Source organism: Euprymna scolopes, chromosome 46 (genome assembly GCF_053919585.1).
Source record: "Euprymna scolopes isolate OS-2025 chromosome 46, ASM5391958v1, whole genome shotgun sequence".
Lineage (NCBI taxonomy): Eukaryota > Metazoa > Mollusca > Cephalopoda > Sepiida > Sepiolidae > Euprymna > Euprymna scolopes.
Genome location: NC_136527.1, coordinates 178,722,962 through 178,750,793, shown reverse-complemented (window position 1 = coordinate 178,750,793; position 27,832 = coordinate 178,722,962). Strand labels below are relative to the sequence as shown.

The following is a 27,832-nucleotide window of genomic DNA, read 5'->3' as shown; positions in this document are numbered from 1 at the left end:
GAAAAAGAATAAACAAACATTACATTTTCACTTTTTTGTTTTATTTTAATTCAATTTTCCAGTGTGAGTTCAAGTCGTATATTTCACTGAAATTGATATTTGAGAAAAAGAAACATTACATTTTCACTTTTTTTGTTTTATTTTACTTCAATTTTCCAGTGTGAGTTCAAGTCGTATATTTCACTGAAATTGATATTTGAGAAAAAGAATAAACAAACATTACATTTTCACTTTTTTTGTTTTATTTTAATTCAATTTTCCAGTGTGAGTTCAAGTCATATATTTCACTGAAATTGATATTTGAGAAAAAGAATAAACAAACATTACATTTTCACTTTTTTTGTTTTATTTTAATTCAATTTTCCAGTGTGAGTTCAAGTCATATATTTTACTGAAATTGATATTTGAGAAAAAGAATAAACAAACATTACATTTTCACTTTTTTTGTTTTATTTTACTTCAATTTTCCAGTGTGAGTTCAAGCCATATATTTCACTGAAATTGATATTTGAGAAAAAGAATAAACAAACATTACATTTTCACTTTTTTTGTTTTATTTTACTTCAGTGTTCCAGTGTGAGTTCAAGTCATATATTTCACTGAAATTGATATTTGAGAAAAAGAATAAACAAACATTACATTTTCACTTTTTTTGTTTTATTTTACTTCAATTTTCCAGTGTGAGTTCAAGTCGTATATTTCACTGAAATTGATATTTGAGAAAAAGAATAAACAAACATTACATTTTCACTTTTTTGTTTTATTTTACTTTAATTTTTCAGTGTGAGTTCAAGTCGTATATTTCACTGAAATTGATATTTGAGAAAAAGAATAAACAAACATTACATTTTCACTTTTTTTGTTTTATTTTAATTTAATTTTCCAGTGTAAGTTCAAGTCATATATTTCACTGAAATTGATATTTGAGAAAAAGAATAAACAAACATTACATTTTCACTTTTTTTGTTTTATTTTACTTCAATTTTCCAGTGTGAGTTCAAGTCATATATTTCACTGAAATTGATATTTGAGAAAAAGAATAAACAAACATTACATTTTCACTTTTTTTGTTTTATTTTACTTCAGTTTTCCAGTGTGAGTTAAAGTCATATATTTCACTGAAATTGATATTTGAGAAAAAGAATAAACAAACATTACATTTTCACTTTTTTTGTTTTATTTTACTTCAGTTTTCCAGTGTGAGTTAAAGTCATATATTTCACTGAAATTGATATTTGAGAAAAAGAATAAACAAACATTACATTTTCACTTTTTTGTTTTATTTTAATTCAATTTTCCAGTGTGAGTTCAAGTCATATATTTCACTGAAATTGATATTTGAGAAAAAGAATAAACAAACATTACATTTTCACTTTTTTTGTTTTATTTTACTTAAATTTTCCAGTGTGAGTTCAAGTCAAATATTTCACTGAAATTGATATTTGAGAAAAAGAATAAACAAACATTACATTTTCACTTTTTTGTTTTATTTTAATTCAATTTTCCAGTGTGAGTTCAAGTCATATATTTCACTGAAATTGATATTTGAGAAAAAGAATAAACAAACATTACATTTTAACTTTTTTTGTTTTATTTTAATTCAATTTATCAGTGTAAGTTCAAGTCATATATTTCACTGAAATTGATATTTGAGAAAAAGAATAAACAAACATTACATTTTCACTTTTTTTGTTTTATTTTAATTCAATTTTCCAGTGTGAGTTCAAGTCATATATTTCACTGAAATTGATATTTGAGAAAAAGAATAAACAAACATTACATTTTCACTTTTTTTGTTTTATTTTAATTCAATTTTCCAGTGTAAGTTCAAGTCATATATTTCACTGAAATTGATATTTGAGAAAAAGAATAAACAAACATTACATTTTCACTTTTTTTGTTTTATTTTACTTCAATTTTCCAGTGTGAGTTCAAGTCATATATTTCACTGAAATTGATATTTGAGAAAAAGAATAAACAAACATTACATTTTCACTTTTTTTGTTTTATTTTACTTCAGTTTTCCAGTGTGAGTTCAAGTCATATATTTCACTGAAATTGATATTTGAGAAAAAGAATAAACAAACATTACATTTTCACTTTTTTGTTTTATTTTAATTCAATTTTCCAGTGTGAGTTCAAGTCATATATTTCACTGAAATTGATATTTGAGAAAAAGAATAAACAAACATTACATTTTCACTTTTTTTGTTTTATTTTACTTCAATTTTCCAGTGTGAGTTCAAGTCAAATATTTCACTGAAATTGATATTTGAGAAAAAGAATAAACAAACATTACATTTTCACTTTTTTGTTTTATTTTAATTCAATTTTCCAGTGTGAGTTCAAGTCATATATTTCACTGAAATTGATATTTGAGAAAAAGAATAAACAAACATTACATTTTCACGTTTTTTGTTTTATTTTAATTCAATTTTCCAGTGTGAGTTCAAGTCATATATTTCACTGAAATTGATATTTGAGAAAAAGAATAAACAAACATTACATTTTCATTTTTTTTGTTTTATTTTACTTCAATTTACCAGTGTGAGTTCAAGTCATATATTTCACTGAAATTGATATTTGAGAAAAAGAATAAACAAACATTACATTTTCACTTTTTTTGTTTTATTTTACTTCAATTTTCCACTGTGAGTTCAAGCCATATATTTCACTTAAATTGATATTTGAGAAAAAGAATAAACAAACATTACATTTTCACTTTTTTTGTTTTATTTTAATTCAATTTTCCAGTGTGAGTTCAAGTCATATATTTCACTGAAATTGATATTTGAGAAAAAGAATAAACAAACATTACATTTTCACTTTTTTTGTTTTATTTTAATTCAATTTTCCAGTGTGAGTTCACGTCATATATTTCACTGAAATTGATATTTGAGAAAAAGAATAAACAAACATTACATTTTCACTTTTTTTGTTTTATTTTACTTTAATTTTCCAGTGTGAGTTCAAGTCGTATATTTCACTGAAATTGATATTTGAGAAAAAGAATAAACAAACATTACATTTTCACTTTTTTGTTTTATTTTAATTCAATTTTCCAGTGTGAGTTCAAGTCATATATTTCACTGAAATTGATATTTGAGAAAAAGAATAAACAAACATTACATTTTCACTTTTTTTGTTTTATTTTACTTCAATTTTCCAGTGTGTGTTCAAGTCATATATTTCACTTAAATTGATATTTGAGAAAAAGAATAAACAAACATTACATTTTCACTTTTTTTTGTTTTATTTTACTTCAATTTTCCAGTGTGAGTTCAAGTCATATATTTCACTGAAATTGATATTTGAGAAAAAGAATAAACAAACATTACATTTTCACTTTTTTGTTTTATTTTACTTCAGTTTTCCAGTGTGAGTTCAAGTCATATATTTCACTTAAATTGATATTTGAGAAAAAGAATAAACAAACATTACATTTTCACTTTTTTTTGTTTTATTTTACTTCAATTTTCCAGTGTGAGTTCAAGTCATATATTTCACTGAAATTGATATTTGAGAAAAAGAATAAACAAACATTACATTTTCACTTTTTTGTTTTATTTTACTTCAGTTTTCCAGTGTGAGTTCAAGTCATATATTTCACTGAAATTGATATTTGAGAAAAAGAATAAACAAACATTACATTTTCACTTTTTTTTGTTTTATTTTACTTCAATTTTCCAGTGTGAGTTCAAGTCATATATTTCACTGAAATTGATATTTGAGAAAAAGAATAAACAAACATTACATTTTCACTTTTTTGTTTTATTTTACTTCAGTTTTCCAGTGTGAGTTCAAGTCATATATTTCACTGAAATTGATATTTGAGAAAAAGAATAAACAAACATTACATTTTCACTTTTTTTTGTTTTATTTTACTTCAATTTTCCAGTGTGAGTTCAAGTCATATATTTCACTGAAATTGATATTTGAGAAAAAGAATAAACAAACATTACATTTTCACTTTTTTTGTTTTATTTTACTTCAGTTTTCCAGTGTGAGTTCAAGTCATATATTTCACTGAAATTGATATTTGAGAAAAAGAATAAACAAACATTACATTTTCACTTTTTTTTTGTTTTATTTTACTTCAATTTTCCAGTGTGAGTTCAAGTCATATATTTCACTGAAATTGATATTTGAGAAAAAGAATAAACAAGCATTACATTTTCACTTTTTTGTTTTATTTTACTTCAGTTTTCCAGTGTGAGTTCAAGTCATATATTTCACTGAAATTGATATTTGAGAAAAAGAATAAACAAACATTACATTTTCACTTTTTTTTGTTTTATTTTACTTCAATTTTCCAGTGTGAGTTCAAGTCATATATTTCACTGAAATTGATATTTGAGAAAAAGAATAAACAAACATTACATTTTCACTTTTTTGTTTTATTTTACTTCAGTTTTCCAGTGTGAGTTCAAGTCATATATTTCACTGAAATTGATATTTGAGAAAAAGAATCAACAAACATTACATTTTCACTTTTTTTGTTTTATTTTACTTCAATTTTCCAGTGTGAGTTCAAGTCATATATTTCACTGAAATTGATATTTGAGAAAAAGAATAAACAAACATTACATTTTCACTTTTTTGTTTTATTTTACTTCAGTTTTCCAGTGTGAGTTCAAGTCATATATTTCACTGAAATTGATATTTGAGAAAAAGAATAAACAAACATTACATTTTCACTTTTTTTTGTTTTATTTTACTTCAATTTTCCAGTGTGAGTTCAAGTCATATATTTCACTGAAATTGATATTTGAGAAAAAGAATAAACAAACATTACATTTTAACTTTTTTTGTTTTATTTTACTTCAGTTTTCCAGTGTGAGTTCAAGTCATATATTTCACTGAAATTGATATTTGAGACAAAGAATAAACAAACATTACATTTTCACTTTTTTGTTTTATTTTAATTCAATTTTCCAGTGTGAGTTCAAGTCATATATTTCACTGAAATTGATATTTGAGAAAAAAAATAAACAAACATTACATTTTCACTTTTTGTTTTATTTTACTTCAATTTTCCAGTGTGAGTTCAAGTCGTATATTTCACTGAAATTGATTTGAGAAAAAGAAACATTACATTTTCACTTTTTTGTTTTATTTTACTTCAATTTTCCAGTGTGAGTTCAAGTCGTATATTTCACTGAAATTGATATTTGAGAAAAAGAATAAACAAACATTACATTTTCATTTTTTTTGTTTTATTTTACTTCAATTTTCCAGTGTGAGTTCAAGTCATATATTTCACTGAAATTGATAGTTGAGAAAAAGAATAAACAAACATGACATTTTCACTTTTTTTGTTTTATTTTAATTCAATTTTCCAGTGTGAGTTCAAGTCATATATTTCACTGAAATTGATATTTGAGAAAAAGAATAAACAAACATTACATTTTCACTTTTTTTGTTTTATTTTACTTCAATTTTCCAGTGTGAGTTCAAGCCATATATTTCACTGAAATTGATATTTGAGAAAAAGAATAAACAAACATTACATTTTCACTTTTTTTGTTTTATTTTACTTCAATTTTCCAGTGTGAGTTCAAGTCATATATTTCACTGAAATTGATATTTGAGAAAAAGAATAAACAAACATTACATTTTCACTTTTTTTGTTTCATTTTACTTCAGTTGAAGTTCTCAGAAATCAAGGAGCAGACGACCTGGGGCTAACACTTGAAGTCTATATGGGATACATAGATATTTGAATGTTCCATTAAATCTCTTTATCTCTCAAACACTGAGTTAGCAAAGAAATTGAGAACATAGTTTTCTTCTCTCACATTAACCATTTTCATACATTATTTTTACAAGCTGGTAACCACTTATCAAGGCCCGGAACCCACTCATGGATAAGGCTTATCGTAAGTACAGTACGTTAGTGTGGATATTTTAGAGTGTCTACTTAAGGGGGGGCGGTTCATCAGGAATTTGTTTACATTGGACTTGAAGACATCCAAGTTGTAGTCAGCAAGAAGCAGGCAGACACATTTGTCTTATTTAAGCTTAAAATTATTATATGAAAAATGCAAACTTTTAGAATAAAGCTATGCACATAGTTTGCAGAAAAACAGTTTCCAATGATTTATTTTTTCATGTGTATTTTTTACATAGGCATCGCCACATTATCAAGGCCCAGAGGCCACTCAAGGATAAGGGTTTACACGTGTACAGTAGAAATTGGACAATATAGTAATCATTAGTAATGAAAATTTGGTAAATTTGATAACTTATATGGAACGGCTCATCAAGAACTTATTTACGTTAGACTTGACGACAACAATATTGTAGTCAGCCGGAAAGCAGGAAAACGGAAGACAATTCCACAGGCGTGCAGTTCTAAGAAAGAAGCTTTGTTCATGGAATCTACGTTTTGATTTAGACATACATAAAGAGTGGGGAAAGTTTTTGACAGTGGATTCAGCTAGACGGGTATTTTTTTGTAAATGATTGGCGAGGGGGGATCAGGTAGTATATCTTCCATTTTCGTCTCTTAGTCTTACTGGATTCCAGGACAAGAATTTATCACGTCTACTGGAGTACCCAGCTTCGTGCTTTTATTTTTTCCCAGTGTGTGTTCGCATATGTTTCCATAAGTTTGATCTTTTTGAACATGAGTATCCACACACTTCACAAGAATGTGGCTTTTCTCCAGTGTGAGTTCTCATATGTGAAACTAAATTTGATTTTTGAGAAAAAGAATATCCACACACTTGACAAGAATGTGGCTTTTCTCCAGTGTGTGTTCTCATATGTATCACTAATGCTGATTTTTCAGAACAAGAATATCCACACACTTTACAAGAATGTGATCCTTCCCCAGTGTGAGTTCTCATATGTCTCACTAATGTTGATTTTTCAGAACAAGAATATCCACACATTTCACAAGAATGTGGTTTGTCCCCAGTGTGAGTTTTTACATGTGTCGTTAAATGTGATTTTTGAGAAAAAGAGCTTGAACATACATTACACGAGTATGGTTTTTCCCCCGTATGAGTTCTCATATGTATCACTAAAGTTAATTTCATGGAAAAGGAATCTCCACATACTACACAAGAATATGGCTTTTCACCAGTGTGTCTTCTCATATGTGTCACAAGACACGATTTATGAGAAGAATTGTATCCACAAACTTCACAAGAATATGGTTTTACCCCCGTGTGAGTTCTCATATGTCCCAGTAACTGTGATTTCATAGAAAAAGAACGTCCACACACTTCACAACAATGTGACTTTTTTCTGTTTTCCATTTTATTTTATATCAGCTGAACTTCTCAGAAATCAAGCGCCCCACTACCCTAACCCACTACCTGGAGCTAAATTTGAACTCTATATGAGATACAACGACATTCGAGTGTAACATTGAAGTTATTTATCTCTAAAACACAAAGTAAAAAACAAACTGAGAACACTTCACAAGAATGTGGCTTTTCAACCGTGCGATTTCTCATATTCATCACTAAATTTGATGAACCAAAATTAGAATATCCACATATTTAAAAAAAATGTTGTTTTCCCTTTTTCGTTTTGTCTTATTTCTGTCGACGTTCTCAGAAATCAAAAGGCTCAGTACCTGGGGTTAACACTTGAACTCTATATGGGATACATAGATATTAGAATGTTAGAGTTCTTTATTTCTCAAACACTGAGTTCGTCAAGAAATTGGAAACATAATTTTCCTCTCCACAATAAACCATATTCATGTTTTCATATTTGGTTCTTTTTAGTCTGTCCGTCTTATTTTATTTTAGGACAAAAATTTATCGAGTCTGGTGGAGTATCCAGCATCATTCTTTTACTTGTAGGCATTCAAGTTCTATCTAGAAATTTTACTAGTAGACATTCAAGTTCTCTCGAGTAGGCTTTCAAGTTTTATCGAGTAGGTTTCAATTTAGCTCCAGTAGCATTCAAGTTCTCTCCAGTAGTTTTCATATGTGTCACTAAATTTGATTTTTAAGTACAGAAATATTAATACACTTGACAAGAATACGTTCTCATATTGCTCAGCAAATTAAATTTTCTGAGAATCTACATAACTAAACTATAGTTGTTATCAAGTGTTAGTTCTGTAACAGGTGTTTTTAATACTTTCTCACACTGTTAAAAACACTGTTTTTCTAAAAGCCACATATTTTTCTGTAGTTTGTGATTCAATCTCATCCTACCTTTTGATGCGTTTCAACATTAGACACATATTGCTCCCAAAATTATATTACCTTCGAGATGAGAGGGATTTTCAATACCATTTAAGAGGATTTGTTAAATGGTAATGTCCAGTAAAATGTTTCCACTGATGTCGATGTTGTCCTCCACATAAAGCAATACTTTTCCATATAATGTTTTAAGAAAATCATTCATGAAACATTCAATAAATGCGTTCAAGCACGAACATCTGCAAATAAAAAAGTCAATGTTTTTGGTATTTATATGAACGTATTACAATTGTGTTTAATGTTGTCAGTATTATTTGATTAAACTCAGAACATCTTAATAAACGCAAAAGCATAAAAGATTAGACAGAACCCAATAATTTCTACCATTATCAAAAAAGCAGTCGATACAAATGTATTCTAGAGAAAATTATATAAAGTACTTTTTTCATTACTGTATTGGTAGAAAAGAAGAAACATTGATACAAACGCCCATTATATATATATATATATATATATATATTTCATTTATTCACATAAAATTAATATACGAAAGTATGAATTTCTGCGTAAACTTTAAGTATTTACTTCAAAAGTGTTCAATACGTAGGTAGAGCTAGTTAGTAAGTTATAAAATATATATGGCGATTACGCTACACTGAATATTCCGCGTTTCATCCATGCTAGGACTCTTAATAAGCCTGAGGAGTCCTAGAGTGGATGAAACGGGGAATATTCAGTGTAGCTTAATCGCCATACATATATTTTATAACTTACTATATATATATATATATATATATATATATATATATATATATATATATCTTATTTTTGCTGGAGTTAATCGTTGATCACCGAAAAAATAAATTAATTAATGAAATATTTCACAAGAAGAGACTTAATGGAGTGTGTATATGAATTTTATCCGAGGCAGAGAGAAAAAAGGACGGACAGGTTGGAATACGAATAAAATAAAATATTTACAATTATATAAAATATATTTAAAAGTAAGGCAACGGGGAGAGTAAAAATATATCCCCAAATAAGTCTAATGACCTAACGAATTATTTTGTCGACAAAGAGAAGGTTGGTGTAAGATAAAGATTAAAAGTTAAATTCTTCACTAGTTTGCATTTTGGAGACGGAAGTGTTTTTGAGATAAGTGATTTCAATATTAATTCGTACTTTTTATTTTTAGATTCAAGTATTAATAACTACATTTTATTTCAGTTTATGTATTTATATTTTATTAAATGCTAGCTTTTTTCTCGTCCATTTTTTCCTCCTGTACATAAATGTTTATTTATCTACCGAGTTGATTGCAAAAATAGATTACGAAATTGTACTTATTTTTAGTTCGTGAGAGGGGAATCTATCACCATACTTTCCCTTAAACACGTCTGTTGGACTTTTATTAAGTAGAATACTTAATCATTTTTTTTTTAATGGAGAGTAGAAAACGCATTGTGGATGCGTTATCGGCAGCTCCTGTTACTCTCGCGTCTTCTTATTTTTCCCTCAGTCCTCATTTTTTAATGAGTGATTTTTCTGACATAGGGAGAAGAAATAGCTGTTTTCTAGGTTGGCAGTATTTTGCTCGAACAGTTGGCAGAGATGGCGGAAAATTTCTGTTTCTATGTTTATCCTTGTAGCCATGTCACTAGCAAGGGTGCTGGAGGTAAACGTTTTGTCTGGGCTGACGTTATCCGCCTGATAGTCAGGGACCCGAATCTTGGATTAACCACTAAGGAGGCTGTCCTATCAGCAGGTGCAAAGTACTGGGGTTGCTGTATTGCCATTTGGTGAATGGATTCTGGACCATGCAGTAGCTTCTGGTGGAGTCTCTCGATGCCATACTAATGGGTAATTGTTACGGCTTTACCTTATCATTAGCTACAAAAACAAATTCTTCGTTTCTTTTTCTCTCTTAGTTTTCCCTCTCTGTCCTTCTCTAAGTAAATCTGACGACCTAGTCCACAAATTCCAAAATTTCATCATGACAAGTTTCAAGAATAAATACACGATTAAACCCGGTTCTCCAACTTCCAACGTAGACCCCTACTACCATCCCTCCTTCTCCAACATCAGGGGTCTACGTTCTAACCTTCCAGAGGTTGAAACCCAATTACAGGAGACTAAACCAGACCTTTTATTTTTTAAGTGAAACTGGCATTGGACAGGCTATTTCCCTAGAAGAGTTCGCAATTAAAGGATACTCTAACTTAACTTCTAAATCTGACCCCCAAGATCGCCATGGGCGTGAAATATGTGCCTATATAAAAGATGGCTTTCCATGTGGTAGGGACATCTCCAGGGAAGATCCTAACTTACCCTATATGTGCTTCCGGGTTTCTTTAGCTCACACTACTGCATTCATATTTACTCTCTATCGCCCCCATAACAGTGGAGTTACTATCTTTCAAAGCATATCTGAGAAAATTGACCAAGTCCTATCTGCTTATCCTTCAGCTAACATTCACGTATGTGGAGACTTCAATGTTCACAACGTCGAATGGTTGACCCACTCAAACAAGACCGATGATGAGGGGAGGTTCTGTCATGATTTCTCCATTGCCTATGACCTCACTCAGATTGTTCAGGAACCCACCCGTGTGCCCGACAATGACAGCCAGTATGTGAGGCTACTAGACCTTTTTCTCACAACTTGCCCTGAACTATGTTCAGTTTCTGTTCTGTCGCCTCTTTGATCTTCCGACAACTCTGTTGTATCAATTAAGATAAAAATTAAATGTAATATGTCCCCAGACGTACCTCTTCATCGTACAGTATATCGATACACAAAGGCTGACTGGGATAGCTTCCGTACATTTATATCTGATCTATCTCTGTATTCCATGTTTAAAAAGGATGTGTCCTCTATAGCATTAGACCTGAGCGAATGGTTAATTGTAGGTATTGACCGTTTCATACCCTCTAAAAAGTTTCAGCAAAAACCTTACAGCCAGCCATGGTTCTCTCCAGAATGTGCTGCTGCCATTGCGCACAGAAATCACTTTTTCCACTGCTTCAAACGTAATAGATGTATGGAAACTAAAGCCGCTTTCAGGACTGCCAGCAACCATTGTAGGAAATTATAAAGAACGCAAGAGAGTTGTATGCTCAATCTGTTAAGTCCAAAGTAGCTGAGCAGCGCCTTGGTTCCCACCAGTTTTGGCAAATAGCAAACAGAATCCTGAACAGAAACGTCTGCTCCATCCCAACTATTATCAATGGACCTGAGGTAATCTCGTCAGCATCAGACAAAGCCACATTCTTTGTCAAGAACTTTGTAGCTAATTCTACCCTTTGCGACCAAGGCAGCCAACCCCCAATATTTCCTCCTGTATCAGAAAACACGCTATGTGATATACGTATATCTGTACGTGATGTTGCCAAGCTAATCAAAAACCTTGATTCCAGTAAAGCAACTGGCCCTGACGGTATTCCAATTATAGTACTCAAAAAACTTCAACCTGAACTAGCGCCCATACTTACAAAACTGTTAAAACATTGTCTTAAGGAGAATAGTTTCCCATCTCCCTGGAAAATTTCATCAGTATGCCCTGTATTTAAGAATTCAGGTGATCGCTCATCTCCCTCTCAGTACAGGCCAATAAGTCTCCTGTGCGTCATGAATAAGTTGATAGAATCTGTGTTAAATACAGAAGTAATCAACCATCTCAACAAAAATAACCTTCTTAGTGACACTCAATATGGTTTCCGTTCTGCTAGATCTACAGCAGATGTGCTTACAGTTATATCTCATAGGATTAGCAAATCTCCCGACGGTGGCAATCTTTCTAGGGCAATTGCTCTTGACATATCTAAGGCCTTTGATAGGGTATGGCATAAAGGTTTACTTCATAAGATCTCTAGCTATGGAATAGCTGGATATGTCTTCTCAATTGTTAAATCATTTCTCTCTGATAGGTTCATAAATGTAGTAGTTGAGAGGCAAAAATCAGAAGCTCACAGTATTAATGCTGGTGTCCCTCATGGGTCATTCCTGGGCCCAACTCTTTTCCTGGTCTACATTAATGATCTTCCAAATCACATCCTTACATCATTTGTAGACATTTATGCTGACGACACTACCATTTATGGTAGCACATCTAAGACAGTAAACGACCAAGTTCTCTCCAATTCTCTCTCCTCTGATCTTGAGCATGTAGTACAATGGGGAAAGGAGTGGCTGGTTACTTTTAATGCATCTAAAACCAAGCTTCTCTCTTTACATCATCAACATTCTGATCCGCATCTGGCATCAATTGAAATGAATGGCTCTCGTCTTTAGGAGGCCTCAAGTTTTGACAAGCTTCTGGGCTTGACCATTACTCCTGATCTTAAATGGAACACGTACATCAAATCTGTTGCCAAGACCGTTGGAAAAATGGTGGGATCTTTCTATCGATCCGGTAAATATCTCACTGCTGATGCTATTCTCTATGTATATAAGAGCCAGGTACGTCCAAGGATGGAATACTGTTGCCACATCTGGGCAGGAGCTGCTAGAAAGGACTTGTCCTGCCTTGATAGAGTTCAAAATAGACTGCGTAGCCTCGTAGATATCCTTTTCTCCTCCTTGCAACCTCTATCTCACAGAAGAGATGTGGCGAGTTTGTCTCTGATGTATCGTTATTTTCATGGAAAGTGTTAGACTGAGCTTCAATGTATGGTCCCCCTTGCCAAACTTTCACAAGAAACATTCGTCTGTCTGTAAACACTATCAATAATTCCCCTCACTCTTTATCTGTTCCTTAACCTAAACGTAGATTCCATGAACAAAACCTCTTTCTTAGAACTGCACGCCTGTGGAATTGTCTTCCGTTTTCCTGCTTTCCGGCTGACTACAATATGGTTGTGTTCGAGTCTAACGTCTATAAGTTCTTGATGAGCCGTTCCATATAAGTTATCAAATTTACCAAATTTTCATTACTAATGATTACTATATTGTCCAATTTCTACTGTACACTCTTTAACCATTATCCTTGAGTGGCCTTTTGGCCTTGATAATGTGGTGATGCCTATGTAAAAAAAAGAGAGAATGGAGACCGACTATGAAATATATAAGTGATTTTGAGATTCAGCCTGGTGCAAAATTGTAAAACACTCCATTTTATACACATTGGCACATGCTGGATTTTCATGGAGATATTGGCCAATGACAGATTCCAAGGTGAAAGAAAGAGGGTAAAAGTAAGAATCTTATTTTTATTATTATTATTTTTTTGGATGGAATATGTTGGTTGATTTTAATTTAAAGAGTCGACCGAGATAGTCAGCAGCGCACTGACAATTTTTTAAAAAATCAATTTTCACCCTAAACTTTGAAGTAGGTACTACTATCGGGAACACAAGTTGAAGACGCATTATGGAGGGTGATGAGTAGCAAGATGTTTGTTCACATTACACTTGAACTTCTGCATGTCAGTACAGTTGGAAAAGCAGAATCCCGGAAGAGAGTTCCAAAGTCTAGCAGTTCTAGGGAAGAAACTATTGGAGTAAAAGCTTAGGGATATCTACTATGGAGGGGTGAGACTTATTTGCTTGTCGGGTTTGTCGGGTGTAGTCACATCGAGGAGGTACAAGTGCTTGTCGTTCGTCAAAGCATTCACCATTAAAGTACTTGTAGAACAGACAGAAGGATTCAACATTTCGTCGATAGGACAGAGGATGAAGCCTCGATGACAGTTCAGGATATATCAGGTTGGCGACTCTCTTTTGAAGCCTTTCCAGGTGTGAGAGACAAGCAGCAGATGCACAAGCACAAATGTGACAACAGTTCTCCATACTGAAGCAAAACAAAAAAAAAAACAGGAACAAAGATAGGATATAGTCAGTATCGCCCACGAGGGAGTTCTTGTCTGTAATAACCATGGGGAAAGCAGAAGACAAAAAAAAACAGAAAGAAAAAAAAACTCGCTTCTCGCAGACACGTGGTTTCTCACAAAGAACAATCTAATCGCCAGAACCACCTATACAAAATCTGGAGGACGCCTCCCTGACTGCTTTCCAGTGACCTGCCTTTATAGCAGCTGGGAATTACATATTATCATAATCGCACAAGTGCAAACATGATTCTTCGATAACCGCATGGGGTAAACGTTAATAAAACTCCATGGACATCATCTTGAAACTCTCTCTTCTGCTCAGGCCGAAACACAATAGGCGTATCCGAGGTAAGCTCTCTATTTCCCCTCATTTCGATTATGGCTAATTCTGCTACACACCCGCTTATCTCATGATCACAAATGGGGCAGGGGGGCAGTCGTCTTTGTCGGGTACTTCTTTGAAGAACCAGAGATAGCACTTCCTCCTTTCCATCTTCCTCATTACCACCGTTATTGCCACCAGTCTGTTCCATAGGCGGTGTTTCACAATCAGGGCAGGGGGCAGTATCCGTCTTTGTCGGGTACTCCTTCGTAAAGGCAAGACGGGTGGTTCCTCTTCCGCTTCTTCAGTATGTGCATTATATGGCTCAACATCCTCTCCGTCGTCCTGCATCATACTTTCTGTCCTTTCAGTAGATATTGTACATTGAACCTCGTAGGACATCGAATTTGTTGTCTTTTGACTCACACGCGATCTCCAATCTAGTAAGAGCCGTTCTTATGACCTGGGGACGCAGTTGCGAGATTGGTCTCCTTTACTCGAACTTTGTATCAATGAATCCTGTTGGCAGGCGCAGTGAAGGGAGATATGTCGTCTCTAAGTGTGATGTTATACCAGTAGACAGCCTCCTGTATGGGACCGTGCATTCTTCTAGCCATTATTCATTTCACTGTATGGTGACATCGCACAACTATACCATTCCTGGCTGGAGCATACGCACAATGGAATCGCAAGTGAACTCCCCATTTATGTGCAAATGCTTGGAATGGGTTGCTGCAGAAAGCCGTGCCATTGTCTAAAAGGATTTCATGCGGTGATCCACGCTCGAGGAACAATGCCTTCAACTGATGAATCACGCTTGCTGAGTCCTGCCTTGCCAATTTCCTCCGAATGGAGAAATGCGATGGACCACAGTCTGTTAGAGTTAAAAAGTGGAAGGTGCCATAATGCGTGATATCCATTACAATTCTCTGCCAATTCTCGTTAACTTCCAGCTTTCCCTTTTCCCACCTGACTGGCACTGGGTCAATGGACTGACATTCCTCACATTTCCATATGACCGTTTTAATCGTTGTTGTTGTCGTGGTTGGGCAACTTCTCCTGACAAAGTAGATAGTGCGTCGCACCCCCAGATGTCCCCTACCTTTGTGAATACCCATGATTTGACTCTCATCTCACTCGTCTGTGTGAACCGCGCCTATCACCGGGGGCAAGCCCGTTTTTTTTTTTTCATGACCACTGCTGTGGTACTCATGTCAATCGGTCAGTGATGTTTTGTGATGATGGAACTAGCGTTATGTCCACTGTCAGCCTGTACTCTTTCACAAGCTCCTTGAGAGTACTTAGCTGCCTCCTAATAAGCATCTTGCTTGTTACTTTGGTGCGTACAGTTAGCATGTCGGAGACTCAATGGTATATGCAGACTGAATCTATCTTTGTGTAGCACCTTGCTCTGCCACTGAAGAGCCAAATTGATGCCTTTCAATACGGCATCTAGTTCAGCTAAGTTGATATGTTCAGAATCCTCTTCGGGTTGCAGCCAACATGCATCTTCCAACACAGGTTAACGCATCTCCAAGGCTGCACCAATTGCTAGGGAGCTAGTATCGACCCATACATTTAGCTCTTTGCCGTCCACACACCAATTTTCCCGGGCTGGATTGTTCTGCTGCACAGATTCTAAGGTTTCAAACATCATACAATGCAATACGGCGTCCCTTGCTTCATCATACCAGCCCTTCGTTACTGAACTTACTCTCCTTCTGAGTATTCCAGAAGCCACACGAAGCCAACTGCACACTGGAAAGTGCCCGACAAGTCGACCACACAGGTAAAACATTATTTGTCGCATAACAATGCTAAGAGCCTCTGAAATTGCATTTCCTTGCTTCCACCACAGTTCACTAGTCAATCCTGACCACCAATCCCAGCACCCGTGCACTGTCATTCAACCGCCCTGGGTTCTTGCACTCAAAACTAAACTGCACTAGGTGTTCTCTTACATTGGTCGCGGGTGCCACGTCTTCGTTGACAAAAATGTCATCAATATAAGCAGATGCTGCGCAACTTACAACTTCTTCCTGACAATTACTCTCATTATCAGGGGAGCCATATTCAAACCGAGTATGCATCTTTTTGTCTCCATTCACGTACCATAGCCGCACAAACATCTGCGTTGGATGTAAATGCATCTACGTAATGATTTAGCTCCCAGTAGTCCATCACTGGGCACACTTTGGCTTTGTTCTGCTGTATCACAGCCATGAGGGAAATTAGGCTCTGCGGGAGGGGGGCGTCCCAATTTATTCTCTGGGTACGGCATGAGCCAACCATTATCTATCAAGGTGCAGAGCTCCTGTGTGTATTCTTCACGGATTTCTGCCAGCACTGGGTATTCTGACATTTGATTGTGTAGCATTTCAGGGGGGTGGTCCTCAGACCACTTGCACAATGCGGTCCACGGTCAGTTTTGATGGTCAAAGATGGCAGTGAAATCCGGTTCATTAATAGAAATGGCTGTGCATTTAATATTTTTCCTGACGCCCAGACACACTGATCCTGTAGGGTTGACAACGACACCTCCCTGAGCTTTTATGGCGTCGATCCCTAGAAGTAAGTCAAACCTCAACGGTTTGCCACGCACCACCAACACATCGATTCTGGCAGACACACCTTTATCAGTGGACACTGAGACCGTTCCAACACCGCAGCACGCATGGGACATTCCACCAATCATTTTGACATTCACGTTTGTCTTTCTCCAAGACCGGCACCGGTCTGCATGTAAAATCGTCTTAGTGCATCCTGTATCAATAAGCGCAAAACATTGCGTCCCATCAACATGGATACTTATCATGGGGAGCGTCGTGTTCACATCTTGGTGGGGAAGGAGACTGGCACTTACGTGTCCTCCCCTTGCTCATTTCCCGAGCAGTTCCGAGACCAGTGTCCACTCTCACGGCAATGATAAGACCGTGTTCTGTATTTTCAACAGTCCTTTGCAAGGTGGCCTTTAACATTGCATTTGAAACAGGTCACACTAACAGGAATATTCTGGGCCCTATTGTTGCTGGGTGAGCGTGTGGCCACAACCACATCCTAATTTTGTTCCCCAGTCGTCGCCAAAATTCTCACTCTCGACATTAGCTCCCCCATGGTCAGGGCTTTGATGTTCGGCACCTGTTGAAGAGCAATTGAGATGGCGTCAGGGAACCTAGTGACGGAAGTCAATTTTGTGAGTCTCTCTAAGCTATCTCCTGTGAATTTGGCCAATCCAAGCAACTGCCTGATTTTGTTGGCGTAAACATCCACCCGTTCGCCAGCCCATCTAACCATAGTTATTTTTCTGTATACTGCTGCAAATGCATCGTCTGTAAATACCTCCTTTAATCGGGGCTCAATCTGGTCTATCTTCTTTTGATCGTCCTCCTCCATTTCCATGTAGAGTGCCAGTGCATCACCTTCCAGATATAAAGGTAGCAGACTCGCTATATCATCATCCTGCTGAAGTTGTGCGACAAGTCTCACCTTTTTTAGCCACGCTACAACGTCTCCCTTGCCAGAAAACGGCTTTATAATATCACTGTTTATCCGCACCTTCACCATAGTCGTGCCGAAATAGCTTGAAGCAAAATGTAGTAGGCAAAACAACAAAAAAATCAGGAACACAGATAGGAAATAGTATCGCCCACCTCCAGAAAAGAGGGATTTCTTGTCTGTAATAACCGTGGAGAAAGAAGAAGAAAAAACAGAAAAAAACTTGCTTCTCGCAGACACGTGGTTCGTCACAAAGAACAATCCAATCGCCAGAACCACCTACACAGAATCTGCAGGACGCCCCCTGACTGTTTTCCAGTGACCTGCCTTTATAGCGGCCGGGGATTATGTATTTGCATAATCATACAAGAGCAGACAGATTCTACAATAATTGCATGGGGTAAACGCTAATAAAAACCCATGGACGCCATTTTTGAACTCTCTCTCTTCCACTCAGGCCGAAACACAACAGACGTATCCGAGGTAAGCTCTCTATTTCCTCTCATTTCGGTTATGACTAATTCTGCTACACTAAATGGGCGAATAGTAGCCTTATAGAAGTACAGGATAGTTTCAGGCATAAGTAGTTTTCTAGCACGGTAGAGAGAGCCCACCTTCCTTGCAGCACCCTTGGCAATGCTCTCAATGTATCTTCCAGTTCACGTTCATGGTAAATGTTAGGCCGAAACGTTTAAAGGAAGTACTTTCAGGTAATGTGTTCTTGGCAATTGCTATTGGTGGTAGAGGAAGGTTCTTGTAATTATTGAAGGAAACAAGCTTGATCTTAGCAGCATTGAATGTGACCATCCATCTTTGTCCCCATTCCACTACAGATTGGAGGTCGTCCTTTAGTGTTTATGCCATTTCCTTAGATATGTGTTCATTTGTTTTCCCCTTGTCCCTGTTATAGAGTATGGTGTCATCAGCAAATATACCCATCTCAGAAACAAGTTTATCAGGGAGATCATTTATGAATATCAGGAATAATAAAGGTCAAAGGATAGACGCCTGAGTTACTTCCGCATTTATATCATATTGTTTAGATTTACGACCGTCAAGGAAAACTTTGATTTTTTCTCTTTTTCCTTAGAAAACCATTGTGCCATACCCTGTCAAAAGCCTTAGATATATCAAGGGTTACCGCTCTACCCTCCCCTGTTTTGTTCATTGAACGGTATCTACATTTAGAAATTGCAGTTAAGATATCTGCTGTGGAATGGGCTTGCCTAAATCCATATTGTTTGTCGATCAGGAGTTTAGCAGCTGTTACATGTTGGACTAGGACTTGATTAATTAAGGACTCAAATATTTTGCGATAAGCGGGAGGAGGCTAATGGGCGATAATTTAATTGGTCAGTTCTTTCACCAGAATTGTTGAAGACGTGTACAACAGAAGCAGTTTTCCGGGAAGGCAAGATTTGTTAAGGCATTTATTGTAAAGTTTGGAGAGAACTGGATCAACCTCACGGAGTAGTTTTTTATAGCACAGCTGGGATGAGATCGGGTCCACTTGCTTTTAAGGTGTCTAGTTTTTTTATTATACCATGTACCTGAGAAAGGGTGGTTTTGAAATCGTCTAGTGTGGTGTCTGTCCGCAAAGGATAGTCGGGGAGGGAGTGGGGTGCCGGGTCCAGTGTGGAGTTTGAGACAAACTGACTGGCAAGCAGGTTAGCCTTATCAGTTGCCGTGCAAGCAACCTTATGATTGTTTGCTTCTGGGAGAATCGTTGACAGCCCATTATTTACTACACTGTTATAGATTTTCCAAAATTCACAAGTTCATAATTCCTGTGTTTCGATGCATTTTCTGGTGGTTTCAGTGTATTCTGTCTAAACTGTCGCTATTTATCTCTTACAATTACTTCTAGCTTCTATATATTTCTAACTGTTGGAACTGGACTTTTGTCGGTTAAATCTGCAGTATGCATGCTGCCTTTGAGCAATGACAGCCGCACAAGCAGAAGTAAAACGTTAGGGGCTTGCTATAGAATTTCCGTGTGGGAACCTGTGCTTCAATTGCAGTTTGAACCATTCAGTGGTCTCATTCGCACACTGTTCCGCTGGAAGATAAAGATATTTCGCCATGGGTCATCTCTGATTAGTTCCCTGATGGTCTCACAGTCAGCCTTTTTGTAATACCTTATTTGTTTTTAGCAATGGGTCTTCCATTTTAGAGCGAGAATTTAGAGCAATTTCTACCATTATCACAGCATGATCAGCATTCCCAAGTGGGCTGTGGACATTTATTGTACAATCATCGAGAATTGTGGTCAGAAATAGATCTAGAAGTGAGGCATGATCTTACTGGCCTGGGAAACGTGTCGGAAATGTAACCGTCTGAGATAGGGAATGGGGTATAGAGAAACGATGTGTTGTGTTACCAGCTACGTCTGTGTAAGTAGAGAATTTAAGCAAGGTATGCTGGATATTGAAGTCAATAAATACATGTACTGGTGCACTAATATTGAGGAAGAGTGCTATATCTATATTGTGCAGTCCTGGGTTGAGAAAGGGCGGTAGAGAAAATACCAGTAGCTAATATTCTGTTGCATGTTTAGCCTGAAGCACATGAAAAGCCTGGTCGTCTGATTCTAACTTTGTTTCTCTACCCGGGGAGGGTGTTACAGATATAGCCTCCAAGCCCATGCATATGTCTGTCTGAGTCTTTATGGCAGAGTGGGAGATAACCAGGCATATTCAAGTGGTTAGAGGGAATGTAGGAGTGTAGGTTAGTTTCACTTAATGCTAAGATATCCGGGGTTTTTACTAGGACAAATGATTCAAAATCATCTAAGTTAGTCCTAAGCTTGCGGATATTCGTAAATGCAAGCCTCAAGGGAGGAGGCAGGTTGGTTTACTTTGAGTTTGGTCCTGGTTTAAACGTAATTTTTGCTTGAGCTGTCATTTCATTTCATTTAAAAGTTTCAGTTAGGATGAGTGAGGGGTGCTGGACAAGTGGTTGTGCAGGATATCAGACATGCAATACAAATAGACCATCAGCTGCCCTCACCTATAGGATTGTTGCCTCAGGAAAGCCTACTGGGGATGAGTGCAAGGTCCTATCTCCTCCTTACCCAGTTTAAGTTTGCCAACCTTTAATATGTTTGAGTCACCAGATCTAGGAATGTTGTCATCTGGGGCGGAAGAGGCTTTCCCATCTAGGGTTAGCTTCAGAGTTTTACTTTCTCTAAGACGGATGACCTAGGAAGATCTACAGGTCCATCAACAGCAAGAGAGTTCGCCCTGCGCCCGGGTTTTAATGCAGGTATTTCTGTGACCCCACATGCGTCGCTAATATTAATAGGTTATTTAGGTTAATATCTACTGAAAAATTACACTCCTTGAAGTGATTAAAAAGGACATTACTATGCTTTTCATATGCTTGTTAATGGGATAAGAAAAAATTCATGGAGTGGAAGCAAAAGACATTAGTTGCTCAATACGTTGCTTTTGTACCTGGCGAGCGGAAAATATCATATCTACACAGCCTTTTCCTGACTTTCAGACACCATTAATGTTTAGATCTCCTGCTGATTGGTTTGAGAGAGAGTTAATGTATGGTTAAATATAGTTTATGTTAGTTTAGGAATAGGATAACATGTTGAATATGATTTACTACACAGCATTTTCCTGACCTAAAGCCGCACTGAATTTCAGAGTTAATGCATGGTTAAATATAGTATTAGAAATTAAAATTTGGTGCCCAACCTGAGTATTTAATATGACTGAAAGATAAGATATATCCTCAATATACAAGAAACAAAATTTGATTTGTTGTACACTTCAGTACAGGTACATCTGAACGATATAAGTTATGGTGTATTCTGTAAGTATAATTAAGTATAGATGGATGGTTAAGTGGCATATTTTTAGTATATGCGAATATATGGAATTTTAACCATTGAGTGTGTTTGATGGCTTCACCTTTCTTTGAAAATCCGGAAGTTTGTATTACAATGAGTATAAGTTCAGTTTATGGATACGATCTCCTATCAAAAGGAAAGATATTAAGGGTTGCTGTTTATTATAGATCACTTGAAATCTATGCATAAGACTATGGCTAGTAAGTATTTACTTTAAAGCTTAGCTATTGGAGAAGAGTATAATCTAAAGCATGCATTAGAAATCTTACGAAAAGTCTAAGGGTTGAGAGCAAAGAAATTTTCGATTACGAAAAGTTAGTCTACTAAGATTAAGCTAACTCAAGCTAAGTTAGGTGCAATGGATTAGATTTAATGGCAACTTCGGAAATAAAGCATTTAGTTAATGAACAGGAGAGATTATTTAAATACCAGTACAGTATAATTGCACGTTAGGGTATAGAGTTTAGGGTAGATTAAAAAAAAGAAAATGTTTGTCATGCAAAACAGACAAAGGCAGTCATCTTGGAGGTAAAGTATCTATAGGATATACGTAGTATACTAGCAAGGGTATTTTTACAGTTTTGAGAAAAATTACAGGTACATAGTGTCATGGTTTCTTGTTCTAGTCCATAAACTAGGTCAGGCACAAAGCACCTCAAGTGAGTCTAATATTGTAACTGCATTTGTCTAATTTTTTTAAAAGTAGTTGAATAGAGTATTAGAAGGCGTTCATCTTAGTATAGAGATAGAATGAAAATTTATGGTAAAATTCAAAGTGATATAACGAATTAAATAAGGATGTACGATCACTGGATGTTGAGCTGATCGGGAAAACTTTTTGTATTTATTCAGAAAATGTCTTAGTAATATAAGATTTTAGAAATTAACAGTACGAGGATACTGAAAGTAAGTTGTGAGCTGATGAGGATCCAGTATAGACGATTAGTTTAGTATGAATTGTATATATTAAGTATACTACTTAAGTTCTACCCTCTATCGTAAGAGGAAATCCGTTTGTAATGCAGTTGGCTAATTTGACAAGAAAAAAAAAACCGTGAAAGGTTGTTGCAATGGATAGAACTTATCTACTCATTTAACGATATAAGTTTACAGACAATTTTGCAAATTGATGAATCGTTATACTATCAATTTAGCATAGCAGAAGTTTAGAAATTGTTCTAAAAAATGAAGTAAAATGGTTAAAATATTAAAAACATAAAATAAATCTGTAGAGAATGATATATAGAAAATAGTGTTAAGTGTAGATTTGACATTTTAAGAAATGAGGGGGATTTCATAAACCACATTACTTTTTGTGATGTAAACCATGCTTAACAACTAGGGGAAATGCAGACATTTAACCAGAGACCAAACACAGGACGGGAAGTAATTTGGCACAGATTTAATGATTTGTCTACTCAAATACTAACCCTAAGCCCAATCCAAGGGACCTTTAACTCCTGATAAGTCTGTTCATGTTTTTCACGGATTTTGCCGGCTACTTTCTACAGTGAAATCCATAAGTAGCATATGTATGTTCCAAGATATCAATATATATATATATATATATATATATAAAGAAAAAATCAAAAGTAAAAACGATTGGATTTCAAAGATGTAAATATAGAAAAAAGTAAGATATTACTTTATTCAATTAAGGTAAACCCAATTACGATAAGTTGCTACAATGATTTTTTTTTTGTTTCAGTCTTCAAAGACACTGGAAAACAACTAATGATTTCTGGTCTTATGCGAAGCTAGCTATTTGTCTTTTAAGCATGAAACAGTAAATGTATGATATTTTTATGTAAATTGTATGAAATAGTGTATATATATATATATATATATATATATATATATATATATATATATATATATATATATATATATATGTATAAGAATAGATATACGCCCCATTCGACACCTCCTCTCTTTGTGAAAATCTTGAATTCTTTAAATAAGGATCACATCATGGATGCTTAACTCCTTCCCGACAGACAATATAAATTTAAGCAAGTGTGTTCCATGCAGATATCCTAACTGTAATCTCTGTACACATGTAGCATGCACTGGATAAAGCAAGGATGCTGGGTCAGTAGCTCTAGACTCCTCTAAGGCCATAGACGGTCTGTTACGAAGAATTTCTTTTAAAAATTAAATGTTATTATATTAATGGATGAACACTTGATATAATCTAATCCTTTTTTAGAAGAGAAAGATCCTTTTCCTCATTGATCGTATATCAAAACACAATATATATGCAAGTTAGCCGCAAGCGTCAATCGTTGGACCTTTAGTATTCCTTATATTCACAAATGACTTCCCTGATAAAATTGTCTAAAAAATGGATACATTTACTGATGACATCACGCTCTATAACAAATACAAGGGAAATCGAGTGAACAAACATCTTAGAAAAATGCTTAAACTTTAGTACAAGAAAAAACGACTGACACGATTTGGTTATTTTGGAGTCCAGACAATGGCTCAGAAACGAAAATTAAAGAAAATACTTGCAGTAACACATCTAATATGTCTTTTTGACACTTTTTTTCAAAGTTTTATTACACCCAACTATATTTATATGACATCTTTTAGTTATCAAATTGTTAGATCAACGTACAGAAGACTTAACACCAGTTGGATCTAATCCACACCCTCCAAACAAAGTGTAATAAAAAAAATATGAACGCCTCATTTCATCCCTCCATTCGCTAAAGAATTGGAATCTGCGAACGATTACATGTTTTCTTTACCGCTAACTGTCCAAGAAATGAGGGCTCATTTAAGTGAAATTTATATAAGAAAGCAATCTCCCAGTCTAACACCTTAAATGATATATTTTTTAAATTCCTTCTCTGTGGATATTTTAGGGCTGTTGAAAAGTAGTAGCACAAAATACGTTTTAATTATTTTGGTACTCATGCAGAGAGTGACCCGTGCTGAAATAATAACAGCCATTCTTAACATGGGGAAGGGGTGGTGTTTTGTACCTACTGTGTACTTTAACCTTAGAATTGAATAAAAAAACATATCATAAAACTTTAATTAAACGTGGAAATATGATTTAAAAAATAGAGCGGATCAATCTCTGCATTAGCACCTTATTTTTTAAGGGGTAAATTACCGATATATTTTATACTGTGGAAACTTTCTCCACTGAAAGGTAGAGGTAAACAATGATTTTACAATAATGGTTTGTTGCAACCTGTGACTACGTAACAATTGTGGAATGTTGTCGGTCTGGTAATAAGGGTAATGATTCAATTTCCTTCAACTCCAATCGCAAACTGAAATCACAACCAAAATTAAGTTCACTCCATCATTCTTATAATCCAGTCAGCCAATCAAATAAGTTAAACGTAACAACTACCAATATAAAAAGAATCATCACCCCCACAAAAAATTTCTGCTGCCACTCTTCCTGAGAGTCGCAGGTAAGCGTTTCAAGTTTTCTCAATAATATATTAAGTTTCTTCTAATTAATGATAGCCAATAAATGTGGGCTCCTTTTATGTATATACATTTTAAAAAAATAAAGTATTGTAACTGTAATCTCTGCACGTATATATCATGCACTGGATAAAACAAGGAAGGCTAGTGCAGTAGGCCTAAACTTATCTAAGGCCATAGACGCTCTGTTACAAAGGATTTCTCTTGAAAATTAAATGTTATGATATTAATGGATGAATACTTGATATAATCTAATCCTTTTTTTTTACAAAATAAAAATCCAAGTTGTCTGCAATGGCCGTATGTCAAAACACGATGTGAATGCAAGTTAGCCACAAGTGTTAATCCTATTATAAATGATCCGTTTATTATGATTCATTGTTATTATTACCCAAATCTAATTCGTCTTAAAAATGCTTAGTTAAGTTCTCTCCAAACACTTCAACTTGCTGAATTTTACTTTACTGGCTGCTGTAAAATTGTTTTGCTGGTACCAGTTTTCAAGAATTTTGCTGAAATAACTGAACTAAATGATCGCACCATTAGCCTTCCTCCTCTATTCGCCAAAATATAAAAGTCTTTAATTAAACAAGAACTAGTTCATCACATCATTGATGCTAACTTTCTTTTTGATAGACAATATGGATTTAAGCAAGCGTGTTCTACCGCAGATATGCTAACTGTAATCTCTGTACTATGTAGCAACCACTGGATAAAGCAAGGAGGCTAGAGCAATAGCTCTAGACTTATCTAAGGCCATAATTGGTATGTTACAAAAATTTCTCTTGAAAATTAAATGTTATTATATTAATGGATGAACACTTTATATAATCTCATCCTTCTTTTACAAACAGAATATCAAAGTTTTCCTCATTGATCGTATGTCAAAATGCGATATAAATGCAAGTTAGCCATAAGCCATAAGCGTCAACCGTTGGACTTTTAGTATTCCTTATATTCAAAAATGACTTCTCCAATAAAATTATGCCAAAGATGGATACATTTACTGATGACATCACGCTCTATAACAAATACAAGGGGAAATCGAGTGAACACACATCTAAGGTAAATGTTTAAATTTTAGTACCCGAAAAAAACAATGACACGAAGTTGTTATTTTGGAGTCCATATAATGGCTCATAAACGAAAATTAAATTAAATACTTGTGCAATGTCCGCCATTTTTTTAAATTTTTTAAGCAAGAAAAGAAAGTGTTATGACATATTTTTTTCTAAACAAGCGAAAAAGAAAAATGCTGATGATTTTTTTTTTTAAATGAAGTGATTCCCATTTAAATACCAAAGGAAATTCTCTAGCAACAAAATAATTAAATATAAACAAAAAGAAATAAATAAAATGTTAAAACAATGGAATATCGAAAAGTTTTTTTGTGCTCAGCTCAGTTGTCTAACAATTCGAGCAACTTTGAATTAAATTATTGTGTTGATGGTAAACAGTCTATACTGAACGCTATTATTTGCAGTAAATATCTATTTTTACTGTAACATAACACCGACCATTCTAATGTGTGTTTTCGAGGCCACTGAAAACGAATCTGGCATTTAAACCCGTCGCAAATTTATTGTTTGTATGGTGTTAACATTTGGAGCCTGGGACTATTTTGCACCATTTCATCGCTTTCGTTAACGCTTTTCTTACAGGCGTAGTAAACTATATAATTGACTACTCCACCCCAAAACAAGGACAAAAACATAAAAATATGTTTGCGTAAACCGCTCATGAAAACTTTTAGATCAATTAAAAAGCATTAAAAACTACTAAAGAACAACAACGACAACAACAAAAATGAGCCACATATTTAAAAAAACAAAAATTTGTTATTTCAAATCACTGCTAAGAATTCCTCCGCGATGTAAATGTGACAAGTACTACGCGCGAACGCATTATGTAAGAAAAACAAACTAGAGTGGCCGGGGTTGTGTTACAGTTAAAATATTATTTTCTTATAAATCACTATTTTTTTTCTTTTTCACTAAAACTAAAAGAAAATCTAAATGTGAGCTTGAATAATATATTTTAAGGGAATTTTTTTAAAATCCTAAATTCATACTTTTTATTCACGTATTATAAGATAAACCATGGCAGAAAAAAATGTTTTTGTTTTTTTCCCCTTATTAAATTGCAATAAAAAAAACTTAATTTACTATTTAAAATTAGTTTTTTACAGATATTGAATGATAATTTGTAAATGTAAAAATAAAAAAAGAAACTTACCTTTCATTCCAGGAATTTAATGCAAAAAAAAAAAGCAGGTTGATTTCGATTTTCTTTTGTGTTCAAAAAGAAATTTGCTTTGCTTTTAAATATTTCTTTAGTAAATTGAAACAATTTTTGTTTTGTGTGTCCAATTCATTAAGAAATAAAATATATAAAAATATAAAAGAATCCAAATTAAAAAGATGCAAAACACAATTTAAACGTGAAATTATTTAAAGAGAAAATCAACTGCTAAAGAACCATGAATTTTAAGGTCATCGTAACGCGGTGTAATCATTATTTCGTTCCTCGTGAAAAATGGCTGTCATTAGTTAGTGTGCCGAATTGTTTTCGTATCATGTTTACAATATATTTGTCAATGTTTGGGATTCTTGAATGAATTCATCTTTTATGTATCAAATTATCAATAACAAAAAAAAAAATATGAAGAAAAAAAAATTACGAATAAATAAAAAAAAATACGGAG

General features: G+C 34.5%; 1 long non-coding RNA gene across 1 annotated transcript; it reads right to left on the bottom strand.

Annotated features, from left to right (window-relative positions):
* Nucleotides 1-7,269: 7,269 nt before the first annotated feature.
* Nucleotides 7,270-27,611, bottom strand: LOC145271274 (uncharacterized). Its single transcript, XR_013865793.1, has 2 exons — nucleotides 27,364-27,611; nucleotides 7,270-8,407 (listed from the first exon to the last, which is right to left on the bottom strand). It is a non-coding gene; the product is annotated as an uncharacterized LOC145271274 (long non-coding RNA).
* Between the last annotated feature and the right edge of the window lie 221 nt (nucleotides 27,612-27,832).